Source organism: Gymnoscopelus braueri, assembly GCF_963280865.1.
Source record: "Gymnoscopelus braueri genome assembly, chromosome: 23".
Lineage (NCBI taxonomy): Eukaryota > Metazoa > Chordata > Actinopteri > Myctophiformes > Myctophidae > Gymnoscopelus > Gymnoscopelus braueri.
Window position 1 is genome coordinate 16,509,109 of NC_137625.1, and position 24,774 is coordinate 16,533,882.

Below are 24,774 nucleotides of genomic sequence, written 5' to 3' on the forward strand. Positions count from 1 at the left end.
ATGAACAGGAATTTAACATTTTTCTTAAAAAAAAAAAACAGTACTGGGTTTGGGGATTTTCTATATTGTCTCAATCAGGTTTGTTTGTGTTTGTTTACGTGCGAAAAGAGCTCACCGTACAATATAAGTCAATGAGGAGCATATTTTGAATCATCAATTTCTAATCAATGGAGCAATTATTTTTGATTTCTTGTCCACCTTGGAGTTACATCATGGCAAGGTAACTACACAACCCAAACCTCTACCAAAAGTGGTCTTGCCCTTTAAGCTTTCACAGAGCAAAGTTGAGGCTTTAATTGGCCTCCCCAGTGACCACTACTTCATGTTAAAATCGCATCATGCTAGCGTCATGTCCAGGGGGTGTGCTTGCATATCAAGCCGCCTCACCCCACTGAAACAGGAGATAGTTTCCTGACCTACTGGGCCTCATGGCTCAGGAACTGTTGGTTCCTAAGGCTGCTTACTTTGTTTGTCCTGTATTTAAAATGTCTTCCCCATGCCTTTCCCAGCATGAAAAGCCTGAAATGACCATCTTCTCCAAGATGGCGGCTTCCATCACCTGTCTCACAGTGTGCCTTTTTTTTCCATGCAGCTGTACAGTAAATCCCAGAATCCCTATCGGGGCTCCATGTAGCGGGATTAGCCCCACTAAGGCCTGCTACATGCCCAGGGACGGAGCGAGAGAATGAAACAGCTTTTCATCTGTCTGAAATCCACCAGGTCACACCCCGACTAAAGGCATGCTGTCGGTCAGATGGAGGTTGTGTGTGTGTGTGTGTGTGTGTGTGTGTGTGTGTGTGTGTGTCGTCATACATGTATGCAGTGATGGAAGAAGTACTCACACGTTTTACCCTAAGTAAAAGTATCAATACTGCAGTGTAGAAATACTCTGTTACAAGTAAAACAATACTGTATTAAAATGTACTTGAGTAAAGTACACAAGTATTAGCATCAACATATACTTAAATTACCAAAAGTAAAAGTACTCATTGTGCAGAATTTCACAAGTTCAAATTGTATACAAATCTTTTGAAAATAGCAGATCTACAAGCTCACATGTGTCATATCATGGCACATTGTGAGCTTGTAGATAGGCTATTTTCAAATGGCCGAAATATATTGGTGGTTAAAATCTACAAAGTAGTAATTAAAAGTAAAAGTTTTGAAAATTGGAAATACTGAAGAAAGTAAAAATACCTCAAAATTCTACTTAAGTACAGTACTTGAGTAAATGTACTTAGTTACTTTACGCCACTGCTTGTATCAGCATATTGCTACAGTAACACTGTGTATACTCGTCGCTGTCTGTTGTAAAACCTTGCATTTCCAAAACTGTTACTTTTCAGTTAATGAAAAAAACAGTGTTTCTGGTAGAAAGTGAAAAACAAAACAAAAACCAAAAAAACTCCTTGGGTTCCAATCGATCCAATTCTGTTATTAGTCTCTAACTCTTGTTGATACTTTTAAATTATAAAACCCACAGACTTAAAGGTATCATGACATTCACTTTTACACCACATTCAAAGTCTTTGTCCTGGTCCTTCAAAAGTGTACAAAAAGTTTTAAGTGAATATTCCATTCCAGTGATCCATGGCAGGTGTTTTTCTCTCACATTTCTAAAGCCTTTTCAACTGCAATGAAAAAATAAATCTTTGCCTGCGGGTGTCGCTGGTGAGGGATTTTGCCTGTCAATCATCGCCTCTGCTCCGCCCCCCCCCAAAGGAAAGGATAGGGGAGGGGCGAGGAGGAGAGTGGGCGGGATTAATCGACTGTGACCTCACTGTCGAAGGGCCAAGCTCAGATTACTTTTCAGCCTAATTATTCAGAAAACCCCAGACCACAGAAAATCCACTGAATGTTCTAAGTTCAGGTTTTTTGGGTGTAATTGAGGTCATAAAACCCCAAATAAAACATTGAAAATAAAAAAAGTGAAAATGAATGTCATGATACCTTTAAAGGTATCATGACATTCACTTTTACACCACATTCAAAGTCTTTGTCCTGGTCCTTCAAAAGTGTACAAAAAGTTTTAAGTGAAAATTCCATTCCAGTGATCCATGGCAGGTGTTTTTCTCTCACATTTCTAAAGCCTTTTCAACTGCAATGAAAAAAGAAATCTTTGCCTGCGGGTGTCGCTGGTGAGGGATTTTGCCTGTCAATCATCGCCTCTGCTCCGCCCCCCCCCAAAGGAAAGGATAGGGGAGGGGCGAGGAGGAGAGTGGGCGGGATTAATCGACTGTGACCTCACTGTCGAAGGGCCAAGCTCAGATTACTTTTCAGCCTAATTATTCAGAAAACCCCAGACCACAGAAAATCCACTGAATGTTCTAAGTTCAGGTTTTTTGGGTGTAATTGAGGTCATAAAACCCCAAATAAAACATTGAAAATAAAAAAAGTGAAAATGAATGTCATGATACCTTTAACCACTTCCAAACTGGCCTCCCTATGTTTGGCATGTCATTATATAGGCCAAAACATTCCAAAGATCTTCAAAATGTTCTTAGAAGCAATTTGTTGTGAGTAGGGCTGTCACGATTACGAATTTAAGTTGATGATTAATTTTCTCTCAAATAATTGGTTTAATTGTTTGTTTGGCATTGTTGAACATTGGAACATTATGAATACAAATTAAATGTATCTTTGTCTTTTAGGCTTCATAATCCCAAAAATCCACAGGGCAGATATGACAAATAGCTTAAATATACAAAGAAATTATTGACATATTTAATAATGTTATACATCTAAAAAATTACAGAAATAGCAGATCTACAAGCTTACAAGCTAGTAGAACTGCTATTTTTGCTATTTTTAATGTTTGATAATGTGTGTACATTTTTCAACATGGAAACGATTATAGCGATTATGCGAAAATAATTGCGATTATCTCAAATAATTGCGATTAGACGATTATGTTCGATGCTTTTGCCAGACACTGTGAAACTTTAAAAAAGGTGAAATATGGAGCACGAGGCGTTCTGCCCAACAGCGACGTTATGCATGCGTCTGTGTGTCTGTACCTTGCGACTCATAATCTGATACAGACACATTTTCAAAACGTGCTTTTTGTGAGACTTTGTTAGAAAGTGTACGCGTACAAGGCAGATAGCGGCCTAATGTGCTTCACATTTGGATTCCATTAACGATAGGTCTGTGCCTCTACCTTATCTGAGGCACACACACACACACACACACACACACACACACACACACACACACTCACACTCACACAGAGCAGTCTAATCGTTTCCGTGGAGCCTTGGTCCCAGCTGTGATGTCTGTTCAACAATGGGAAATAACTACGTTTAATAAATATGTTTAATCATATACGGGCAGCCGAAGCTTAGTGGCACTGCTACCCGCTCCATCCCCCCCTATACCCCGAGCGCTCGTCATGTCCATCAGCTGGCTGAAGCTGAAACTCAATTCTCCCCCCCCCCCCCCCCGTGGGATTAATCAAGGTCTACCTTTTTTTTTTCATGCATATTGTACGCACATGGGTGCACATGAAACCTTCAGAGACGAGGCTGTCATAACTCACAAAACACTACTTTCCTTACATAACTTCCATGTTTGCCTCTTTTACTAACACCCCACCTCTCTGTCTCTCTGTCTCTCTGTCTCTGTCTCTGTCTCTGTCTCTCTGTCTCTGTCTCTGTCTCTCTCTCTCTCTGACTCTCTATCTCTCTCTCTGTCTCTCTCTCTCTCTCTATCTCTCTCTATCTCTCTGTCTGTCTCTCTCTCTCTCTCGCTGTCTTCTCTCTCTCTGTCTCTCTCTGTCTCATTCTTTGGGTGTTTCTCCACTGGGGGATTTGAGGAGCCAAGCTAAGTGTGTCTAATCTGTAAGCTCAGGCAACACGGCATCTAATGTGCAGCACGGATCTACCTGCAGACTCCCAACAATACAGCACTTATACAGCTGACCACCCAAGCAGAGCGAGGGGGGGCAGGAACAGACAAATGGAAAAGTATAAAGTCAGCATTGTATGGAGAAGGGAAGGAAGCAAATGGAGGGCGGCGGTGTACGGAAGTAAGAACGTAAAGAACCGGAGGTAAACAGAGCGGAGGCCGCGAAGAACAAGTGAAGAAGGGAACGTGAAACGGAGGGAGAGAGAGAGGGAGAGCTTGGTATAAAGGAAGGTTCACAGCAGGAACGGAAAAGTTAAAAAGATCACAAAAATAAATCTGCCCGCAAAACCCCAGGCCCCCCTGACCTTTCTTAAATGTGCTTTCTGTAGCACCACTATCGGGGGTTATATCCCCCTGAGGTGAGCTGCAGCCAGGGGCCAGCAGGGGGTCCGGCCAATGAGAGAGGAAATGTGGTGGAGGGGGGGGGGGAGGGGTAAGCAACATGCAGCACTTTCTAAATTGAAGTCAATAACACAGTCCATTGTATCACAGCCGGCCCTCCCACTCACTGCTGGATCACAGCACTGAGAGCTGAGGAGGGACTCGCGTTGATTGAGTCCACAAACATATCACCACACCACACCAACACCGGTACACTCTACCCCTCACCTCACCCAGTGGTGGAAAAAGTACTGTTTTACTTAAGTAAAAGTATCAATAATGCAATAAAGAAGTACTGTTACAAGTAAATGTCCGGAATTCAAAATGTACTTGAGTAAAAGTACAAACGTATTGGTATCAAAATGTACTTAAAGTACCAAAAGTAAAAGTACAACATTTTTTGAAAATAGCAGATCTACAAGCTCACAACGTGTCGCGATGCGACACGTTGTGAGCTTGTAGATCGGCTATTTTCAAATAGCCTATGTATAAAATGGGGCTGAAGTGGTTAATGTATGTTTGAATGTAATAATTTATACCTGAAAAGTAACTAGTAACTAAAGTTTTCAAATAATTGTAGTGGAGAAAAAGTACAAGATTTGTCTCTGAGATGTAGTGGAGTAGAAGTAAAAGTACTGAAAATTGGAAATACTCCAGTAAAGTAAAAGTACCTTAACATTGTACTTAAGGACAGTACTTGAGTTAATGTACTTAATTACTTTACACCACTGACCACACACCACACCAACAGCGGTACACTCTACCCCTCACCACACCAACAATGGCCCACTCTACTTTGGTTCCAATTGATCCAATGTTATTATTTAGTAACAAGCTCTTAATATTTTTCTTTGGTTAAAATATAACATTTCAGAGTTACAGACCCATAAGGGACAGTTTGGACCCCTGGTGTTGAGAAACGGTGTGTACTACAGTGTACTGCACTACAGTATACTGTACTGCATCATGCTGTACTACAGTATACAGTATACCGCATCAACACCAGCTGGATGAGGTTTGGCCACACACTCGTGTGGGTGAACACCCACAAAGAAAAAAATTCTCTCTCGCCCCCATTTCTTTCTCTCTCTCTCACACACACACTCGCACACGCACACACCACACACAGCGTGAGCGCACGCATGCTATACCGCACACTTGACGACTAAGCAGCAGCACGATGGTACATGGCAACTGAGGGAAAAAGTGCTAGAAAAAAAAAAGCTGAGCGACCGAGATGACAGGAATGAATTGAATTAAACAAACAGAAGCACACACACACACAAGCCCAGGCTCCTCACTGGAGACCTTGCCGGGCTTTTATTCTTCCACTGGCTGTTGTTTGCAATCCTGCTAATGCAGGCAGATCTGAGACACACATGCACACACAGCCCAATTTCCCCTCAAATCCCCTTTTCACATGTTAGCATTTCTACACAGCTTCAGGGGATTAAAGCCGGCGCGTCTATACGCTCTGCCCTGAGCCGAGAGCTGTACAGCAAAATGTAGAATTGAGTTATCGGTAGACACGAGACGTGCGTACGCGTGCGCGCGCACGTGTGTGTGTGTGTGTGTGTGTGTGTGTGTGTATACTTATATTACTATACCTGTGAGGCCAAATGTCCCCACAAGTATAGCATAATTTCAGAACTTAGACAAGAGAAAGGGTTGTTTCATGGTCATAGGTTTAGAGTTATAGCTGATTTATACTTTACACCCAAAATAGCAAAATCTACAAGCTCACAATGCATTGCGCTCTGACGCGTTGTGAACTTGTAGATTGTCTGTGTCCGCTATGTGAAACTGGTACACTACTAAATATAAGTAGGATTTTAGTGTTGGGGTTAAAAATGCTCCCCCCCAAAAGATTGAAAAAACTGCATTAATAATAATTATGTCCTCGTAAGTTTAGTAATATCAACGTGTGTGTGTGTGTGTGTGTGTGTCCGTGCGTGCTCACTCATGCTAACGTTTCCTGCACGTTCTACCAGAAACACTGTTTAGCTAGTGGAAAAAATAAATGAATCTGATGATGGCTGCATTAATGGTTTTGGGCACATCCGTGTGCACGGTATGGAGCATGTTTTGTTTGGCGCTAGCACTTTTTCAGCAGACCCTCACTCACTTTTGCTGATCCAAATGCAAAAGAACACGAACTGGAGACTCTGCAGTTTCTATACTACGCTCCTCTGTCGTTAGTGCGTATAGGGTCTGTAGATCGTGGATCAGGTCAAATATCACTCATCGCACCAAGGTGATGGAAGCTTATGGGCTTTGATTTATTTCCTGTCGCTGTCGGGATGTTAATTTATGAATGGCAAAATCCCCCGCGCCATATGTCCCTTTTTCCCACCGGGCACCTTTGCATGCATGCGTGCGTGTTTGTGTGCAACAGATAACGAACAAATTCCGCACAGTTTTCATGTCTACCGCTGCGTCGTGTGGCGTAGAGTGTTCTCCTGTCTGGAGAATAAGGCACACGCATATACATGTATACCTACTCAGATGCATATCTGTGTATGTGTACTGTAAGGAATGGCTTAAATATTACATGGAACCAAGGGAATTGGCTAAATGAAGCGTAAACCTCTCTCTCTGCCTCTGCGTTTCTCCCTTCCAACCTCCTGTTATACATTCCGTACTGCTTCCCCTCATTACACACACTTAAAACTGCAATCTGGAAGCTTTTTGTTGATATTTACTTTGCATTTGTCATAACAGGTGGACAGAAAGATGCAAGTACTGCATGCACGAGTTTATTTATTCACAGGCACTGTGCCTTTGATAGGAACCGCATTTACTCTCTGTGATAACGTCATTTTAAAATGTTATCGTGTTTGTGCTCGTGGCAGATCTGACCACATCGTATAAAATGTGCTAGGCCAAGGACCCCTTAGCTGAGAAAGAGAGAGCTGAAGCAGGGACCCCCACTACATGTTGGATTCATGTTGATTTGTATTTTCAGACATTTAACCACTTAAACCCTTACTAGTTTGTAAACTTGACCTTTGGCAGTGTGTATGGTCTGCTCTTTGTTTCCCTGTACACCAATCCTCTTCGCCGAAAATAGCCGATCTATAAGCTCGCAACGCATCTGCGTTTTGAGCTTGTAGTGTATTTTTGGCTAATGTTCCCCCCAGAATAGGGATGCGAGGTTTTATTGTTTATCAAATGGATCCCCAATAGCTGACACCGGAGCGACAGATAATCTTCCTGGGGTTTAAAGGGATTAATTAAAAGATCACACAAAGATTTGCCCCCCCCCCCTGCAGTATCCCTGAGGACCCACTAGGGGTCCCGGACCCCCTTGTGGAAGACGCCTGTGCGAGGTAGATGCGACCGTATGGTGAACGATAGATGTGACCGCAGCTCGCACGGGGTCAGCCATTCACTCTTTCCTCTTTATTCCCCACCCTCTTCTTATCTCTAATTTATTGGTTCCTTTTTCTAAACCTCTCTCTCTGCTTGTGTGTGTGTGTGTGTGTGTGTGTGTGTGTGTGTGAGAGAGAGGGAGAGATGAGGTCTATAGTGAAAGCCCATCATGCCCAGCGGCTATGTGTCCTGCCCCCCCCCCCCCCCCCCACACACACACAGAGAGAACATCAGAGACTCCTAGAGATGCTGACGACAGCATGACTCTCTCTCTCTCTCTCTCTCTGTCTCATCTCTCACCTTTATTTTTCACTCTGCACTGAGATATATTGCATTTTTTTTTTTTGCCGCTACTTTGTCGTGTTGCTGCAATGTCGAGGAGTCCAATCTCAGGAATGTTCTGCTCATATTGTTCCTGTATATTCGGTGTAACAATCCAAATCTTGAATTAATACACAGACTCACACGCTCAAGTCTCTCAGACAGAACAGGGGAAATGCAGAATTTCCATAGCGTCCCTATTGTGGTTTGAACATTCTGCGAAAATAGCCGATCTACAAGCTCACAGCGCATCGAGATCAGCTTTTTCCACCGGAGAGATTTGGTGTAGTACTAAGGCAGGTACTATAACGAGAACAAATGACATAAATGTCATGTTGTGTCTGGGATACCAGTCTGAAAACAGGGCGGGACATATCACAGATTGATTGCCATTTGCAGTAGCCAATGGGACGAAGATAACCGTGGCGGTGTGAGCTCTGCTCTGAGTTCGCCTGTCGGGTCAGGAAAATAAGGAAGTAACCTCAACATAATTGTGGCTTATTTGTAAATCTGTGTATATTAAACATGTATCCCCTATCAAATCTCTTAACTCATTAACACATTGACTGCCAGTCGCGTAGATCTACGCAAACCTAAATAATTGCGCAGCGTGCCAGTCGCGTAGATCTACGAGAAGTGGTATTTTTTTTCTTTTTTTTTCCCGGCCTTAAAGGGTTAAACCATTCAAACCAATCACCAAAAAGTCAACGCTAAACGCCCACATCTTGACAAAACGCCCACGTATGCCAGTAAAAAAAAACAATCCTTCTTGCCCTCCAGAGAGAGGGAGGACCGTTTTTGACTCTTGCTAGCCTTTACTTTACACGACACGGCATTCATTTATTTTTCATAGCTATGTTAGCCAAAGGCAACAAAAAGGTCAACAAGACGTCATATAAAGTAAATCCCTGATTTGTCGGGATGGAAGTAAATGATGTTTGTGTTTGAGCACATCTGTTTACTACAGTCTGTGTCTCATTTGTGACATTGGTCCAGGTCACCGTCACGCTCCAGTTGTTTTCTCCGTTTTCGTGGCTTGTTTCAACACACACACACACACACACACACACACACACACACACACACACACACACACACACACACACACACACACACACACACGGGAGTGGCATGCACACACAGATTAAACCAATGTAATTTGTCTTCCGAGACAGTCCTTGGTTTCCCCTGTCATTTGGTTGCCACTCATTCTTTTGACGTTCTACTAATAAATGAGAACCGACTTCAAAGCTTCAAAGTTTCGTGACATTATTACCTGTATTTCCCAAGAGTTACCGAATAGGAAACTGTCTCCTATTTATTTACTCCTCGTCCTGTTTCCTATTTGCTCCTCATCATCCATCACCCCCAATAATGAGTGAACGAAGATACGCATTAAGGCTGCACCCTTCAATTATGTTCTTAGCCATTATTCTATCGATTATATGTTTTCGATTCATCTAATAAAAATCGATATGGTCATACAAAGTTACACACACACATGTCGTTGCTGTCGGGCAAATTAACGCCCTGCTTGATCATACTACAGCGTCACACAAAAGCATCACAAGTAGCAGATCTGCAAGCTCAAAACGTGGCGCGACGTGACGCATTTTGAGCTTGTAGACCTGCTATTTTTTTTCTTCCCACCCCACAGAGACGAGGTGTGTGTGTGTTTGTGTGTACTTATAGACTAGATTGATTACTGTGAAACAACTTAAGCCCTAATTTATACTTAACAGATTTTCTACAAGATCACAACGCACCGCCTCACGCTGCGTTGTGATCGTGTAGAAAACATAATACATTACAATAAATAATCGACTTATGCATGTATTTATTAAGTCCATTAGTTTGATTAACAGTTGCACCCCTAATGTGCATACACACATACTATACTGTATAGTGCATACACACACACACTATACTGTACAGTGCATACACACACACACACACACACACACACACACACACACACACACACACACACACACACACACACACACACACACACACACACACACACACTATACTGTACAGTGCATACACACACACTGACCTTTTCATGTGAGACAGTCGGGAACAAAACGTACCTGTACTCAGAAAGCACTTTAGCCAGTCAAACGGGAGACGTCTATCACTGATAAGGATTCAATTCAAAACACTGGACGTCTTTCAAGCCAGACTATCTCTTCCACAATCTTACCAATGGTACAGACAGTGTGTAATTCCACCCTGTAAAAAAAGTTGGGAACCGGAAGCTGCCATCTTCCCGATTAATCGAAGTTTTACCTCGAAGAAAGAGGTTATTAATGTTGGTTAGCCAGTCAGTCAGTCAATCCGTCCATCCTACACTTGAGTCCTAAACGAGATATCTCAACAACCGCTGGCTGGATTGCCAAGCCGTGTGCTGGACCTTTTTGTTCTACGCACGATGAACCCAACAGCACCTTTGCTCTAGCGCCACCCCAAAATTATAATTTGCAGCACACAAGATGTATTATGACGTAATGGGCAGATTGCAGTATGAACCCTTCTGATGTTGGTTACCTCATGGCCCACACATGCACGCACGTGCACGCGCGCATGCACACACATACACACACACACACACACGCATGCACGCGCACACGTAATTAATTGACAACTTAATAATGCAGAAAGCCAGGAATTTAATCTTGTACCCAGTCCGTGTTAAATATTAAATGTTTCTTCTAAGTATATGGGAATACTGTCTCTAAGCATTTCTTCAGGGTGATTGCTCTCTCTGCCACCTTGCTTTACCAGTTCATTGAGGTTCTTCTGCACGTAATGGTGTGTGTGTGTGTGTGTGTGTGTGTGTGTGTGTGGGTGTGTCTCTGTCTGTCTTTATGTGTTTATGCGCACACATTGAATGTCTCCTGTGTTCCTATTCTTGTCTGGGGATTTGCTGACTTCGGTGTCTATGTACTTTTCCTCAAGGTTGGCCATTAGTTTCTTCTTGTTCTCCTACTGCGGTCCAGATATCTATTTGTTAGTGGAATGGCTCCACTGTGCAACAGCAGCAAGCGGTTCAAGATCGATGGAGTCACAGGGGTCCAATGTTGGCCACTCTGTTCTGGAGGAAATGGTTAAGCTCTCTACTTGCTCACCGATATGACAGTGGTTCCCACTTCCCAGCCTTTTCTACTGTGGACCAGGGCCCACTTGCACATCTCGAAAGTGTCCACATTTCAGAGCACGTTTACTTTAATGACCAGTCAATCGATTGTGTTCCAGGTTGGATCAATGGAACCGACTTAAGTATTCTTTAAGTTCTGATTGATTCTTTTTTTTCAAGGTTTAAAGAAAAATAAATGTATTTAAATCTTAAGCGGTTTGCCATATGACATCTTAAGCAGCCATTCAGGCTATGTTCATGGCAGCACACATCGATTTGTGTCCTGTTCAGAACCACGGTAGAACAGTGAAGCTGCCGTCGCCTGGTGGTCAAATCTGGGATTGCAAGACTTCTGCATTTAAAACGCTACTGCACATGCTTCTACCGTTTGAAACCCTAGTGCGTCTGCTCGGTGCTCAAGTCTTCCGTATGTGGGCACCAACATTTTCGGGCTCGTTTCTAAAGTGTAGTTGCTTATTTGGGCTTGTTTCCTGAGGTTGTTGAACCAGTGGTTCTTCAAGATTTTCTTTAGACATTTTTGAAATAGCTGATGCATACACAATATAGGTTTAAAGTGCTCATGGGGCTTAGTCGCTTCGTTTGGGCTTGTTTTCCTAGACCCGGTTGCTTATTTCACTCACACAATCTGGCGACAATGTCTGAATACACTGGTCCGCGTGATCACTTGCAAACAACGGTGTGTACAGTCAATCACTTTTTTGCCTGCCGTATGAACAAATCTTGACGGGGTAGCTTGACGGGGCACTAGGTCTTATCAAAGGCACCCTGCTGGTTCTTCAAGTGAATTCGGCAACAGTCGTTTTTTTTAGCTTGTTAGTTAAATTTGAGTAAGATCAGAGAGATAAAACTAAGATTAAAGCTGCGCTATGCAACTTTCCTCTTCTACCCTGGATTTGAACCTGGTTTCCTGCTTTAAATGAATTAAATTTACCATTGAGCTAATAGAGCCTGTCTGCTTGCTCAGGGGATAAATTGAATCTTGCATATATGGATATACTATACCGTGTATACCGACTATTAGCACCTCATACCTGAGGTAACCGCGTAAAAAGTGAAGTTGATGTGCCTGTAGTAGTAGGTGTGCGAGTCACGTTGGTAAGTCTGGCTGAATGCCTACAGTACATTGTAACTCATTTAGACCTGTGGCCGCTTCGAAATCCTACCAAAATGTTCTGAAAAAAAAATACCACTAGTAATGTTGCTCTATACATAACATGTTAAATTGTGCGTGCATGTGTGTGGGCCTGCCTGTTTATTGATGAAGAGCTCCTCATCTTACTTGTAAATGTGCTCTCCTTCACTCACACACCTGGCATGTGTGACGCGGAACAGCTCTCCTCCCCTCATCATCATTCTTCTTAAATAATGAGCCAGAGGAAAGTGCTGAATAGAGTGCTTTCACTGTGTGTTTTGTCGTTCAGATCCATGGCCCGTTATGGAGTTCCTGTCAAATGAAACAAACGGAATCCACGTGGCTCCAATGAGCCCGTGTTAGCGGGTCATCCATGATACATGGGGTCTTCAACCAGGGGTCCGGGACCCCTAGGGCATTGGTTCCCAAAGTGGGGTCCGGGGACCCCCGGGGGTCTTTGGTGGGGTTCTAGGGGGTCCCCAGCTAAAGTAGTTAATGTAGCATCACAATCATTTTAACCACTTTAACCTTTTATACTTGGGCTATTAAAAATGTGCAGATCTACAAGCGCATAGCACGGCACTCTGTGCCGTGCTATGAGCTTGTAGATCTGCTAATAAAAAAAAACAAAAAACATTTGTGAACACCTTTTAACACAAATCTTTGTTTCTGGGGTTCCCCGGCACAACATATTTTCAGATGGGGGTCTGCGGCCAAATATTTATCAATTTGGGGGTCCTTGACATGAAAATGTTTGAGAACCAATGCCCTAGGGGGTCCTCAAAGTTACTACAGGGGGCGGGGGGGTACAACTTGCCTAGTTGCACTTGTGTTAGAATGGGCAGATTTTATGTGTGTGTGTTTGTAAGCATTCCCTCACATTCACACACTTATTTGTGCGCATGCATGCTTATTTGTGTCCAATCACGCACATGTGCATCCATGTGTATAATTGGCCGACCGCCTTCTCGTGCTTCCCCCATCATCTCATCCTCCTTCCACGTCCGTCTGTCAGTCCGTCCGTCCGCGGTGCACACCCCCCACGGGGCATCAGAAGGCCTCGCTAGATGTGACATAACCCTGTAGTAACTCCCCCCCCCATTCCCCCCCATCCTCTTGCTCGCATGTCCTGGTTATGCAACGCGTGGCGCTGACTCAGCGGTGAATGTGATGTCACTTCTTTTTAATGAGCGGTCGCTGGGCTGTGACTCGACCTCCGACCCCCTCGGTCCGCTGCCACCTTGGTCGCCACACTTCTGTCTCTCTGTGTGCTTACTGAGCACAAAGCCAGTGGGTTCAAACGGAGGCCGGCAGTGAGCTTGGAAGTCAAACCATCTCGGTCCCCCCCTCCCCCTCCCCTCGGTTTGTCTCGGCGCGTTCATCGTGTCACTTCATTTTGTTTGTCATAGTTTTTTATCAGAGGTGGAAAAAGTACCGATACTGCAATGTAGAAGTACTCTGTTACAAGTAAAAGCACAAAAGTATTGGTATCAAAATGTACTTAAAGTGCCAAAAGTTAAAGTACTAAAATGTTTGAAAATAGCAGATCTACAAGCTCACGATGCGACGCGTTGTGAGCTTGTAGATCTGCTATTTTCAAATAGCCTAGGTATAAAATAACCCTAAAGTCGTTAACGTATGTTTTATAATATAATAATTTATATCTCCAAAGTAACTAGTAACTAAAGTTTTCAAATAATTGTAGTGGAGTAAAAGTACAATATTTGCCTCTGAGATGTAGTGGAGCAGAAGTAAAAAATACTGAAAACTGGAAATACTCCAGTAAAGTAAAAAGCACCTCAAAATTGTATTTAAGTACAGTAATTGAGTAAATGTACTTAGTTACTTTACACCACTGGTTTGTATACGTCTGTTTCTCTGTCTCCAAATGGGTCTGTCTGCTGATCTCTATTCCAGTGTGTCCTCTTTGAGCCTCTGTGTTTCCTGCAGTGCTTTTGGGGGGCAGAGGGGAGAGAGAGAGAGAGAGAGAGACTCACCCTTTTGTCTCTTTCTCCTCTCTCTCTCTCTCTCTCTCTCTCTCTCTCTCTCTTTCTCGCGTCCACATTATGTAAGTGTTTGGTGGTTTGCTCTTGTTTTTGACCCAAACACTCGGTGATGAGTGGAGACACATTAATAGCTCTGTGTTTGGACTGAAAGATATTTACACAGAGATACACAGGCTTTGATTATGGAGTACTGAGGAGAGCGTAGCAGTGGGGATCATGTTTTTGTGTAGAGCTTCTTCTTTGGATGGGCTAATCTGGGGCTAATCTGTAGTGTGTAATTGACTGGATTATGGAATAATATATATATTTTGTCTGTAGTGTAGGGCTTGGAAATATATGAATATACTATCTAGATATTGATATCGAGGTGCCTGGTCAAATATATGTAAACGTTTTCTTTTTACTTTTTAAGCTTGCATATCTGCTATTTTTGAAAATAAAATAAATGCCAATAGCATGCCCAAAATAGGGACCCCCCCAGGTTGAAAGTGCTTAACCAGCTTGCTAGCACCCAACCGTATCGTTGTGCGTCTATAGGAAGAACGACCTCACCAGTTAGTGCTTCCCTCAGTCTCCACCAGTAGTGGAAAGTAACTAAGTAAATGTACTCTGGACTTATACTTACAGAGTACTTCTACATAGCAGTATTGATGCTTTTACTTAACCCATTAAGAGCTGGAACGCATCTGTCTGTGTCACTTTAGATTTATTTGGCTATTCAAAAATAGCAGATATACAAGCTCACGCTATGAGCTTGTATATCTGCTATTTTTGAAAAATCTTGAAAAAAAAAAAATCTTTGGTCCAAAACCTCCCTGCTGGCTGTGACTAAACCACTATGGGCCCCAGCACAGCAACATTGGGTCCTTCACACTCCCCTCGGCTGTCTCTCTCTTCGCCTTGCTCCCCCTCCTCCCCCCTTCCCCCCCACGTCAGAGCCCTGTTCCAGGGCCAGCGTTCTTCTCCGGAAGGTGGGTCCGACACGGTGGGGTCTGTAATCCCATTTGGTTGACGCCACGCTCTTCTCCTAGCTGATTCGATTATAGCTCGCACGGGCTGCTATACCGCCGGCGTGAGTCTGGCGTAAACAAACAAAATAAATCCAGTAAACAAATGATATTACCCGCGATGCCAGGCACGAGACTGAGAGGCTCCAACCATAACCGTTCCTAACCATGTGGTAGCCAGGGGTTGCCAGATCTGCTTATTATAATTTCCCCGCGAGATTTTAGCTGATGTATATGTTATATGTTCTTTTGGGCTGGTTTTCCTAGACCTGGTTGCTTGTTTCTCTCACAGAATCTGGCAACACTGGTGGTAGTATGATTGGATCTTTGAATCTTATTGTTAACTTAAAACTTTAAAATTCTGTATCTCGGGTACTTTTTTTTTTTTTCAATGAAAAAGTCTGGCACTGGCTAAAAAAATATGAAAATACCTCTGGCAGTTAATGGGTTAAACAATAGCAGATATACAAGCTCATAGCGCGGCACCGAGTGCCGCACTATGAGCTTGTAGATCTGCTATTTTTGAAAAATCGTAAAAATGTGTGCAAATCTTTGAATATATATATATATTCTTTTAAAGCAAACATTTTTAACTCAAATCTTTGCTTCTGGGGGTCCCTGGAACAAAATATTGAGATGGGGGTCAGCGGTCCTTGACATGAAAAAGTTTGAGAACCATTGATATACATTAGAAACATACGTTTTTTCAGAATACTACTTTTTTTATTTTATTTAGAAGACATTTGTATTGGAGATGAGAGGTATCGGCCCGACAACGACGATATCATAGCAGGGCGGGTTATGCTCCTGTACTCTTACACTTTCCATAAAATCTATTTAGAATTGTAGAATGCTGCAATTAAATTTTTTTTTTTTTACATAATTTCCACTTTCCTAACGGCAACAAAGCAATATGTTATGCCACAAGCCCTGGACCCTTTAGCCCTCTCTTGTGATCGCTGGCTCTGTGATGTAATCGGTTTAGATGAAAGCAATTAACTGGAGAGGTTATGTGTCTTTATGTGTGTGTGTGTGTGTGTGTGTGTGTGTGTGTGACACCTCACTTGGCAGTGTTGGGTGCCTCCGCTCAGTCACCGCTGAGTTTATGACAACACACCGTGGAGTGGCTCTTCAGCAACTCGCCTCCGCCACTTTTCCCACACTTAGACCCTGACCCGCTGCCTAGCGACGCTCTCCAACACAGCCTAGCAACAACCCCCCCAGCCAATGCTTTCCCTTCTTGACAACCGCCTGGGAAATTGACAAAAAGCCATGTTGAGAAATTCCTCTTGATTTTCCTCTCTGCTTTGTTCACCCCCCCCCCCCCCCATCCGTCTGTCAACGCAGGCAGGGTCTAGGAGGACAGAAATGGCTTTTTGAGTGACACGGGCTGGCTGTGCCATTGGCCATGTCAACCCTGCCGATGGAGGGGAGGAGAAGAACGGTGGAGACAAATGATGATGGTCTGACTATGATTGTCTGGCGGCGCGCAGCCCCCCCCCCCCACCACCCCCTTGCCCGCTTCCCGCTCGTATCTCTCCGTCTCTCTTGTGTTTTTTCCCAGTCGGAGGTCTTTGAAGGCCAAATATCATTGCTGCCGTGACACTAGGTGTGGAAATGTCATTCAGAATGTCACAGAGGTTTCCTTTATCTGCCTGTCTCCCACTCTTGCTTCTCAGCATGCCCTTTTTTTTGGTCCAGACAGACAGACACACAGACACAGACACACACATGACAGACAGACAGACACAGACAGACAGACGGTACACTTAAATCACACCTCACGTGGATAGTCTTTATAGCATTTGTAACTGAATTCTCTCCGAGAGCAAACGGAATCGTGTCACACTTGAGACTTGAAAATATTCAATATCAATCTTTAGCAACGTTTTTTTTCGTGAATCAATTTGATCCAAAGAGATATTTTATCCCTTTGATGTATTTAGCTTTTAAAAAAAAAATCTTGTTAATGGGATGGAGATAAGAATTGTGTGAGAGGAAGCAGAATGGTTATTTTCTTTGTTTGTTTTTTGTTTACCAATCTCTGAAACCGTGCAGCTGAACTCCTGTCTAGCTATATCAGAATCCTCTCACAATTTACAATGTAGGTATTTAGCAGACGTTCTTAATCCAGAGCAAGTAAGCAAGGTAAACACAAGGTAATACATCAAACGCATAGAAATAGTCATCTAGGATTTACCTATCATCAGTCTAAACAGTATAATATAACAAAAATAAATAATCTGTACGTTGACACTATTCAGACTATAGGACGACAGGTAGACAAATGAACCTGAAATCTGTCTACATAACGTGCTATCTAAATGACATTTTAGCCGTGGCATAAGCTTGTAAGGTCGTCGAGGCTAGGGCAAGTTTTGTTTGTGATTGTGTGCAGTCATGGCAACTGCACTTGACAACAGCCCAGTAAAATCCCTGTGTTCATTTAATAATTTCTAACTCTTGAGATTGTACGGGTCCATTTGGTTACATGTGTACACTCTCAGAGTTACATTAACATCTTATCGTGCAGTGACTTCCTGTCCAGCTTTCTCAGATTCTTCTCAAAGGCATCTTCTTTAGTTAACCATGGCAACCACATCTGCTTGACAACCAACGCAGTAACAATCCTATGTTTGTACTGTGCAGTGACCGTTTTAGCGGTCAAGCGAGTGCCGTTTGGATTCATAACAAACATCGGGGGCCGCTCTCTCGCTGTTGTGGGAGCGTTTTTCTTCCAGAGCAGAGGAACGTTATTACCGTTATTTCCCATACTTTAATTTTCTCGCTGCCACATCGGCTTGACCCAGCGATGGTGATGGAGTGCCCGCAGGCTCCGTTGGTTATAATACTCCTACTGTAGGTGGAAATGGGATTCATGGGGAAGCGCCGCTGCCATTTTTTGAGGCGTAATGTGGCTTAATGCACCCCCACCCCCCTCCCCCCCACACACACCGCAGCCCCCTCCCTGCCCCGATCCCTTTGACCACCCCCTGAGTGTGCTCAATGTGGCTTGACTGTCGCCGCCGCCGCCAAAGCGTTCCCCCAGCTCCGGGCAGCGATTTTAAAGATTTGGAACTCGCACCTCCTCACGCTGCTTTCCATCCAATATCCTCGGGCCCCCACCGAGAGAGAGAGAGAGAGAGAGAGAGGGGAGAGAGGATGGGTGTCTAAGCTCCACTGCCGGCACCAGGAGAGAAACATGTTTAAAAATCAAATTGTGGTATTTATCCCACGGTCTTCTGAGCTGTGGTTGGAAGAATGGCTGTTTTCTCACCACAGCCGTTGAGATCTGCGGCGATTATGTTTTAACGTCGGATACGTTTTATGAACAAATCGCCGACTATACCGCATTTCCAGTTTGAAATGCCCCTCCTCTCTCCGATGCGCACTAACCACGCAACTGGAATAATAAGTGATATCAGCAATATTACAAATGTAGCTCAATATTCATCGACCAGGGGCGCCATGTCAGCATGCTCTTAAAAATGAGATGGATTGCAGTTATTGCTGTTATTGATTTTAATAACCAGGCTGTTAAGGGCCCTCTATCCGATCCGCGTGTCGTGTGTGTGTGTCCTTTGAGCCCGCACGACAAATGGAGCCCGCACGACAAATGGCCGCTAAAACTAATTTCACCAGACTCCCTAACACCATTACATCTGCTTTGCTTACTATTTATTAGTGAGACTTTGATGTAAATATAGATTTCTTCTTCCTACCCTGCAGTCTCTAGCGGTGACGGCTGGAGCCCCCCCCCCCCCCGTCTCCGCTAGGTTAACCCGTATCACAGCTCGATCCTCCCTCCACTAGCCGCTGCTGCACCATGCTGTAACCATGGCGACACAGATGAATAGTATGACAGGAAGGTCACGTGACTTGGCGGAGAGCCCCCCCCCCCCCCCCCCCCCGCCAATGGACTATGAGATTGGCCGAAGGGACGGTGTATATCGGTTTGCTGCAATAAAAAAAAGCTCCCTCGGTGCCTCGGCGCACACGCAACGCACACGCAACACGCAACACACACACACACACACACACACACGCACACACAAAGGCACGCTATTGATTGGTTGATCCAGAGAAAGTGTGTGTGTGTGGGGAGGGGGGTTTTGACCAGGGGCCGGATCTAGTCGGTCATTACATGACCAGGGGTCTTTCATTACTCTTATGTCATTGGCCCTCGCAGGAGGAGTTCTCCAGGGCCTGGAGCTGGATTGTTGTCCCCCCCCGTTTTGTGTGTGTGTGGGGGGGGGGGGTTTCATGGAGGAAACAGGAGATTGAAACGTGGAAGGCTGGATGAGGTATCACTAAATCAGTGCTTCTCAAACTTTTTTTAACCCATTAAGACCCTGAAGCCGATTCTACAAAATGTCTTCTAAATCCCAACAGTTTTCTAAAAAAAAGCGTATGTTTCTATATCGGTAGCCTGCTGCAACCCTCCTGATTTCGTGTATAAAGGGGCGTGTGTATAGAGCCGGCGAGAGACGGCGCCTGATCCCATTGGTTCACCGATCTGTCCGTCAACCCCCGCCCCGTTAACACAACATTACGAGCGACGCCCACTGCACTCTGGTTGGTTGGGAAATGAAACACTTCCTCATACCCAGTACAGGCTATAGTTGGGCCAGGCTTTTATTTTTTAGCAAAACTAAGCAATAAAAGCCTGGAGATCGAGGCTACTATATCGGTGGTTCTCAAACTTTTTTATAATTGTCAAGGACCCCAAAAATGATATATATTTGGCCCCGCGGACCCCCCATCTCAAAACACTTTGTTCCAGGGACCCAAAGATTGGAGTTAAAAATGTTTGCTTTAAAATAATACATATATTCAATATATATATATTCATATGTTCAGATCTGCTCACATTTTCAATTTTTTTCCAAAATAGCAGATCTACAAGCTCATAGCGTCCAAAATAGCAGATCTAGTGCCGTGCTATGAGCTTGTATATCTGCTATTTTTGAATTGCCAAAGTGTAAAATAATGCTTTTCACCTCAAATAAAAAAATTACACAGATGCGTTCCAGGTCTTGGGTTAATATCAAGGACCCCCAGTTTGGTATGAATTAGGGCCGCGGACCCTTACGGGGTCGATTTGGTTTCATTTGTACCCCTCTCAAGAGTTGCAGACCCTTAAGGGCACTTCTACAATTACTTGCATAAATGCTGATAAACTTAAGCAGACATGTCACCGAAACGCTTCAGAGAATGTTGACACTCTCCTTGGTTAATGAATCATTTAGTTTTTTCTAATTAAAATCTGGCCTTGCCAACTTTAATGAAAAGACAAGGAATACAGTCAAAGAAGTATGATTCACCACCAAGTTTAACTCTGCTGGTGTTGCCGGTTCGCTGCAGCTTTTTTTCCCCTCCCCTTGACATTTGTTTTGAATAATTTCCCTGAAACTGTTTACCTGAAACAATGATTCATATCGTCGCTGTCGGGACAGAAACCTTGCAGGTCCAAGTTCATCAGGAAATGGAAATAAAAGTATACCTGTGTTCCAATGGATCCACTGCAGTTTTTATTTAGTCACAAGCTCTTTCTAATACTTTTCCTATTGGTGAAATATGTATAAAGTCCACAGACAGACTTTGTGAGCACATTGTGAGCTTGTAAAGCGGCTATTTTAGCAAATCATGCACGATAATTTAAATTTAAAGATTTCTTTGGCTATTCAAAAATAGCAGATCTACAAGCTCATAGCGCGGCACCGAGTGCCGCGCTACGAGCTTGTAGATCTGGTATTTTTGAAAAATCATGTTTTTTTTGCAAATATTTTAAAATATATATTTTTAAGCGGACATTTGTAACTCAAATCTTTGCTTTTGGGGGTCCCTGGAACTATACATTTGACAAATGTTCGCTTTAAAAGATATATATTCCAAGATTTTCAAAAATGGTTCACAAATAGCAGATCTACAGTACAAGCTCATAGGTCCACCCACAAATCATTTTTGTTCTTGTTTTATTGTATTTCATTCCATTCATGTGCCACAAACAAGGTCTATCCATTATATCCATGTGTTCATTGGCTTTGAACACTCGTTCGTTCAGGTCCGTCTGCTCTCACGTCCGTTCGAGGTCGTGCGATAGGAGTCGTTTTATATTGCAAACGTCTAATAATAATAATCCCGGCCGCTAATAACGATTCCGCCTCGCGTCTAACATTACGAGTCACTAACTCACACTGACCGACCATTCGTTTCACATTGTCCGCCGTCGGCCGCGACGGGACAAATGTGTTTGCCCCAATTGTTCAGCACAGTTAAACCCCCCCCCCCCCCCAACATGTCTGTGTCTAATTTATTGCTCATGGTCCAGCCTGTCCACAGACTGGCCGCTCGCAGAGGACAAGTGCTTCTGTTCTGATCGACTCAATATTGACCCTCTTTCTCCCTCCCCAGTCTTTCTGAAGGCTTCATAATTCTTTCAAAGCTTTCTTTCTGCACCGCGGAGTCTTTCATCCGTCCTCCATTGTGACTCATCCTCCGCTCCTCTCTCTTGTACTCAACAGGCGTACTTCAAGGCTTCAAAGTGGCTCGCCATCACCGCATGACTTTTAAAATATCAGGAAAAAGCTTCTCTCGTGCATGCCCTAAGCCAGCCAACAGGTCGCCGAATAACTTCTCACCTCCATACCAATTGCCACCCTCGGGTTAAGAATGTGATTGTTACTTCCTAACAATCGCTCCATTTTTGTTTCGGTTTTTGTGTGTGTGTGTGTGTGTGTGTGTGTGTGTGTGTGTGTACATCAAAGGGCCTGAATACGTCAGGCCCAGTTTGTGTTAGATTAAGTGTTTGTTTTTATCCTGAGAGGTACCTCAACGGACGCTGGAGTCATTGGGGGAGGGAGGAGGGAGGAGCGGGTCGGTGGGATGCACAGATGAAAGGCACCTCAGTTCATCTCTCACTCACTTGAAGGAACATTACGTTTGATCTTCTCCTTAAAGGCAACAGAGGCCGAGGCTTCTCTTTTTAAAATGGCCGCCAACGGTTGGTGAATCATCTTGCCTATCCCGTCTTGCCGAACCAAGATGAGGAATGCGTCCTCCTTAATCCGTCCCCTCGTAACCCCCCCCCCCCCCCCCTCCTGTCTTTCTTAACAAAATGACAGACAGGGATAGTGGCACGGGCCAAACATCAATTATCTATTGATGAAGGGAAAAACTCATTAAATGGACGGGCAGGCAGGTTTAATGGTGGGGATCATGCTTGTTTGCCTGACCGTTAATGGCCCTGCCCCACCCCCCCCCCCAACCCACTGACAGTGATGCATGGACCCCCCCCCCCCCAAGTCACATTGATCACCCCGGGAGAGCGAACACACACACACACACACACACACACACACACACACACACACACACACACCCCATAGGTATGGGATTTCTAAGTGTAGGCTAACAATGGCAACAGGCCTCGGTCTCCCGCAGCTGCTTGTGAACAGCAGAGGTTCGATTCCCTCGTCAGTGAAGTGTGTGTCTTCGGTGGCGGCCGTAGCTGAGTACTTTTACCTCTACTCCACTACATCTCAGAGGCAAATATTGTACTTTTACTCTACTGTAATTATTTGAAAACTTTAGTTACTTGTAGATATACACTTTAGCCCTATTTTATACCTAGGCTATTTAAAATAGCCGATCTACAAGCTCTGTTAGCTTGTAGATCTGCTATTTTCAAACATTTTAGTACTTTTACTTTTGTCACTTTAAGTACATGTTGATACCAATACTTTTGTACTTTTACTCAAGTCGATTTTGAATTCGGGACTTTTATTTGTACATCTACATTGCAGTATTGATACTTTTACTTAAGTAAAACATTTGAGTACTTTTTCCATCACTGGATGTAGATCCACTTTCAGAATCTAAACAAAGTCAATGCATCTGCTGCAGTGAAGAGAGACTATTGAACCACACCCATCTGTGTGTGTGTGTGTGTGTGTGTGTGTGTGTGTGTGTGTGTGTGTGTGTGTGTGTGTGTGTGTGTGTGTGTGTGTGTGTGTGTGTGTGTGTGTGTGTGTGTGTGTGTGTGTGTGTGTGTGTGTGTGTGTGGGGGGGGGGGGGTGAGGTGTGTGTGTGTGTGCACGGCGGTCACATTGCCAGTGAGCCCAGTCAGTGGGATTGAGACACGAGGACCAATAAATGTTTATGGAGGAGGCTCTCTGGTCTGTTTTAACGCACGCCACTCCGACTCAACAGTTAAAGGTTGTGGGACGCCTGGTGATGGCGTGCGCCTCCCCGCACGCCCGCCGACCTCTCGACCTCCCGAGGACGTTTATGTGTTTCTCCTCTGCGTTCGGCTCGTACGTCTCCAAACCTGTTTATAGCGCTCATAGACCTGCTGCTGCTGATTTACAGCGTGCACTGCTGTGGACATTAGGTGTGTGAGTGTGTGTCCAGAAGAATCCTCTCACACATGCACTCCTGTCGAACAGTATGTGTACTTTTGTGTTTGTTACTGTAAGTGTAATGTACACCACTGTTTCCCAAACAGTGGGTCGCGGACCGATTTGTGAATAAATATTCACTTTTTTCATTTCCTATATTTAAAAAAATAAATGTCTAATTTAAAATGTTTAAAGTTTAAACAAATACAAATCACAATTTTCAAAAGCATGTCATGAAGGAAACAGAAAACCAAATAATGTCCATAAAATAGATCTACAAGCTCACAACGTGGTGAGAAGCGACACGGTGTGAGCTTGACGATCTGCTATTTTCACTAGTTTGGGTCCCAGGTAAAATGTCTAATTTCTCTTTTGGGTCTCCATAGCTAAAACGTTTGGGAACCACTGCTATACACCCTCAAACACCATACAGTCATTCTGTACCTCCTCTCCTCCGCTCTTATTTTCTCCTCTCCTCTCCCCTCATTTCCTCTCCCCTCCCGGCTTTGATATCACACTGCTAACCTCTGACAAATGTCTGTCCCTCCTCATTGCTCCCATCACTTTACTTATTGGGTCAAACTGATTCAGATTGTTGGGAGCTAGCGGGACGCACACACACACACGCACACACACACACACACACACACACACACACACACGCACACACACACACACACACCGCACACACACACACACGCACACGCACACACACGCCCCGAGGCTGCACACTGGCCTAGGAGAGCAAGAAAGAAGCTAATGATGTGAAACAGCAGCTTGTCCCTCCTCTTATATCATTCACTCCCATCCATCCATCCATCTGTTTTTTTTCCCCTCCATCTCACATCTTAAAGCACACGGTAAATACTGGAGATAATAGTCATACCGTTTCTCAAAACGCCCCCTTTTAGATATTGTGTTAACATGGTAAAAGACCTGACAGAACCGAATAAGCCCTCCGTCCATAGAAAACAAAAATAAAACATACAAGTGATGTTAATGCTTCTCTATCAGTCTCTTAGATCATTGGTTCTCAAAACTGTGGGCTGGGACCCCGAGGTCTTTTTTTTTTTTTTTTTGTGGGGGTGGG

General features: G+C 43.9%; 1 protein-coding gene across 2 annotated transcripts in view; it reads left to right on the forward strand.

Annotated features, from left to right (window-relative positions):
• The window catches only part of snd1 (staphylococcal nuclease and tudor domain containing 1), a 352,436-nt gene that overhangs the window by 179,369 nt on the left and 148,293 nt on the right, over positions 1–24,774 (forward strand). The window lies entirely within an intron of this gene.